Raw genomic sequence first — 5164 nt, forward strand, 5'->3', positions numbered from 1 at the left:
GAGATAATCATATGGTTTTTCTTTTTCTTGTTTGTTTATATGGTGGACCACCTTGATAGATTTTTGTGTGATAAACCATCCTGCATTCCAGGGGTGAAGCCTACTTGGTCATGGAGTAAGATTTCTCTGATGTATTCTTGAATTCAGTTTGCCAGTATTTTATTGAGTATTTTTGATCGATATTCATCAGAGATATTGGTCTATAGTTTTCTTTCTTAGTTGTGTCTTTGTGAGGCTTGGTACCAGGTTATTGTGGCCTCATATTAATAGAGTTTGGCAATGAACCTTCTGTTTCTATTTTGTGGAATAGTTTGAGGAGTAGTAGTATTAGTTCTTCCTTTAGTGTTTGGTAGAACCGCACTGAATCCACTGGCCTGGACTTTTTGGTTGTAGCTTTCGTTGACTGCTTCTATTTCTTTGCAGGTTTTAGGTCTATTTGAGTTGTTTCTTCTGTTCTTAATTTAATTTGGTAGTTATAATTATCCAGAAATTTGTCCATTTCCTGAATTTAATTTTGTGGAATGCAGATTTTCAAAGTATGACCTGAAAATTGTCTGCATTTCCTCTGTTGTTATATTCCCCTTTCGCTTCTGATTTTGTTAATTTGCATACTCTCTCTGCTTTTTCGTTAATTTGGATGAAGGTTTGTCATCTATTGATTTTCTCAGAAAACCAATTCTTCGGCATTGATTTTTTTCGTATTGTCTTCCTGGTTTCTATTTTAGTGATTCCACCAACAAGTGGATTATTTCCTTACATCTACTTCTACGAGAGAGTTCACTTCTCTCTGTTCTAAGGCTTACAGTTGCGCTGTTAATTCTCTTATGTGACTATCCTCTGTTTTCTTCATATGGGCACTTAGTGTAATGAACTTACCCGTATGATGTTTTCAGGTCTCCTATAAGTTCGGGCATATTGTGTCCTCATTCTCGTTGAATATGTAAAAGTCCTTAATTTTTTTGTTTATTTCTCTTTGACCTCGGAGTGGTACACATTGTATATTGTTCAGTTTCCTTTGAGTTTCGGTTTTCTGCTATTTGTGTTGTTGTTGAATTCCAATTTTAAAGCATGGTGGTCTGATAAGATACAGGGGACTTTCCTTTCTCTTGTATCTGTTGAGGTTTGTTATGTCACCTAGTATGTGGTTGATTTTAGAGAAGGTTCTATGTGGAGTAGAGCAGTTAATGTATATTCTTTTTCTTTGGATGGAATGTTCTATAGATGTCTGTTAATCCCTGTTGAGATTCCTTTGTTTCTGTGTTGAGTTTCTGATTGGTGGTCCTGTCTAGTGTTGAGAGTGGTATATTGGTGTCTCCCACTAAAATGTGTGAGGTGTTATATGAACTTGGAGTTTTAGTAGCGTTTCTTTTTCAAATGTTGGTGCCTTTGTATTATGGGTATAGATGTTCAGAACTGAGACTTTGTAAGCATGGATTTCCCCTACGATGAAAACGAAATGACCATCTTCATCTTGTTTGATTAATTTTGGTTTGAGTCTAAATTGTTAGAGATTAGGATAGTTATGCTTGCTTGCTTCTTGGTTCCATTTGATTGAATATCTTTCCCAACCCCTTTACCCTGAGGTAATGTCTATCTTTGGAGCTAAGATGTGTTTCTTGTATGCAGAAGAAGGATGGATTCTGTCTTCGTATGAATTCTGTTAGCCTGTGTCTTTTATTGGTGCTTAATGACATTAATATTGAGCGTGAGTAAGAACCATTGATTGTTGATGCTTGCTCGATTTAGGTTTGTTGTTGGCAGTGGTATTTTGAATATATTAGTTCTTCTTTACCCTTGGTTCTGGTGTAGTTGGATTATCTGTTGTCACATTTTTGTGGGCGTAGTTACCTTCTTTGGGTTGAGTTTTACCTTCCATAATTTCTGTACTGCTGGATTTGTAGATAATTTTTGGGAAAATCTGGTTTGTCATTAAATATCTTGTTTTTCCATCTATAGTGATTGAGAGTTTGCTGGATATAGTAGCCAGACTGGCATTCATGTTCTCTTTATATTTAAGAACATCTTTCTAGGATCTTCTGGCCTTGAGGGTTTCAAGGAGAAGTCAGGTGTAACCTATAGGTCTCCCTTTATATGTTACCTGTCCTTTTTCCTTCACTGGGGCTTAATTTTCTTTATTCTTTATGCTAGGTGTTTTGATTATTATATGTGGAGGGGTCTTTTTTTTTGGTCCAGCCTATTTGGGGTTCAGTATGTTTCTTGCACTTTCTGGGCATGTCCTTCTTCAGATTTGGAAAGTTTTCCTCGATGATTTTGTTGAATATGCTTTCACCAACTTGAGCTGGGCTTCCTCACCTTACTCTATGCCTATTATTCTAGTTTGGCCTTTTCACGGTGTCCAACATTTCCTGTATTTTTTTGTTAAGGATTTGTTGGATTTATGATTTTCTTTGGTCATGAATCTATTTCTTCTAGTTTATCTTCTGTAACTGGAGATTTCTCTTCGATCTCTGAATTCTATTGGTTATGCTTGTGCCTGTAGTCTCCATTTTTTGCCCAGTTTTTCATTTCCAGCATTCCTTCAGTTTGTGTTGCCTTTATTTTCTCTATTTTAGGTTTTGGTCTTGAACCATTTATACCTCTTAATTTTTTATTTATTTATTTATTTATTTTTGGTGGCTTTCAGTACTTTCTTTGCTTTCCTTAAGGAATTTGTTCATTCTTCCACTTTTTTTTGTTTTTTTCCTCCATTTCCTTATGGGATTTTTCTCACATCTTCTTTGAGGGCCTCTATCATTTTTATGATAGAAATTTTTAAGTCGTTCTCTTCTGCTTCCTCTGCTTTGTTGTTGTGTTCCATTCTAGTTGGTGCAGATTCCTTAGATTCTGGTGGTTCATGCTTGTCTTTCTGTTGTTAGGTGTTTTCTTGCATTGCCGTTTTCTCATAGCTTCTTCCAGTAGGTGTTGATGGGGTCTCCCCTCTCTCTATGATACTTCCCCAGTGGGATTTTGTGGTCAGTGAGTCAATATCTATATCTCTGGGTAGTCCAAGCTCTATAGGAGGTCTCTCCATAGACAGGGACCCAGGGATGGGGTCAGGGCTGAGGATAATGTAGAAGATGCCACTAGACAATGGCTCTAGTCAATGGCTGGGGGAAGAGGACAGAGGCTGAGCTGAAACTTGGCAAGTTTCTGCATGAGAGTCTGATCTCACTGGAAACTGGGACTTCCAGCTGAGGCCTCTTTCTTAGTAGAGGCCCTGCTTTAGGGGTCAAGGATCTTGCTGGTGGCAGGAACTCAGAGTGGACTCTCAGATATAGGCGGATTTCCAAAAAAAAAAAAAAAAAAAAAAAAAAAAAAAAAGAAATATCAACAGCAGCAGAAAAATCAGTTGATGGTCTTCCAGTACTCCTTCAAAATATTTTACAACGTGTCTTTGCTTGTCTCAGTTGGACTCTCCAGCTGGTTACTTCCTTGTATAAATCAAGAATCTGTATTTTAGTTTTTTGTGGGTATAATCATGTGAGTTTTTTTGCCCTCAAACCAGAAAGGTTGTAGTCCCTGGCAGAGGTTACAGGGAGTTGAGAAATGCTAGATATGGGTAGTGAGATTGAATTTGGGCCTTTGTCAAGATAATATCTGCTCTTATGCTGAGCCATCTCTCCAGCCAGAGATGTTAATTTTTTAGTTGGTGTGTATTTGTATGTGCCCATGTATAGGAATGTGCATCTGAGTGCAGTGCCCAAGATGTCTATGATGTTTTCATAGATTTAAATGAATCTTTTTTATAGCTTTTGTATGTCCCTGGACAGATGAAACACCACACAACATATCCCACTCCATATGTTATTGGCCACTGCATGCTTCCTACAGAGGCTAGAAGAGAGCACTGAATATCCTGGAGCTGGAGTTACAAGTTACCCATCTGATGTGGGTGCTGGGAAAAGAGCTTGATGTTTTAGTAGAGTAACAAGTCCCAAACTGCTCAGCTATCTCTCAAGTCCAACTGTAAATTAGTAAAAAATATAAAGAATGTCCAAAGAAAGTATTTTAGGGAGTGGGGAGATGGTTTAGTGGGTTAGTGCACTTGGTCTGTAAACATAAGGTCTTGAGTTTGAATTCTAAGCACCCACATAAGAAGATCATGGCTGCACATGCCTGAGAGTCCCGCATAGGGGACAGAGACAGTGGAGATTAGACCCTGTTGAGCAGCCATGTTTTTTTGAGATAGTGGAGTTCTTATTCCATGAGAGGTCCTGTCTCCAGGCAGTAAGGTAGAGTATGATGGAAGAAGACACTTGCATCTTCTTGCCCCATGATCTTGCAGCTGTATGTGCACCTGCATACTCATGTGTGTATGATCGCACAAAGAAAATATTTTATTGCTTTGTAGTTAACAAGAATGAACCATTATAAAACACTGTATTTGATTTTGTTTTCTCTTCTTTCTTTTCCTTTTTCTCTTCATCCTTCATTCCTTCCTTTTCCCTCACTACCTCCCCTTCCTCCATCCCTCCTTTCCATAATATCCATAATATTTATTTTTGCATACAGTGTTTCAAGAGGTAGTGTTTTCTTACCAGAACTCACTTTATTATATCAGGCTGGCTCCCATCTCACATAGATCTGCCTGCCTATTCCTTCTGAGTGGTGGGGTAAAAGATGTACCATGTTCAGCAAGTTAGTTTTTCAGGATTAATAGTCCCTAAATGTGGAGTTAGAAGATAAAACCAACTGTTTACATATCTCAATTGCAGAGAGATACTTAGGGTACAAAAGGATTTATTTATGGGGATTGATTTAAAAATTATAATATTTAAAAATTTACTTGTGTATGTATATGTCAGGCCTGTGCATTCCATGATGTGGGTATGGAGTTCAGAAGACAAATTTTGGGAGGCAATTTTCCTACCATGTGGGTTCTGGGGATTAAACTTAGATTATCAGTCTAAGTGGCGAGATGCTTTTACCTGCCGAGCCATCTCATTGGCTGTGGATTGAATTTCAGATGAGTTAAGTTCTAAATTGTAAAGCTATTATCATGAGTCATTACCTTCTTTGTTTTCCTTTCTCTTTTTATTCAACATCCAGTCCCTGATGGAGAGCCTGCTAAGGATGAAAGACTGGAATTCTGTGCTTGGGGAAGATGTAACTTTGATGATGGTAATCTGGATGTAGTAGTGAACAATGACTTTGAGAATAACGT

Source organism: Phodopus roborovskii, unplaced genomic scaffold (assembly GCF_943737965.1).
Source record: "Phodopus roborovskii unplaced genomic scaffold, PHOROB, whole genome shotgun sequence".
Classification (NCBI taxonomy): Eukaryota; Metazoa; Chordata; class Mammalia; order Rodentia; family Cricetidae; genus Phodopus; species Phodopus roborovskii.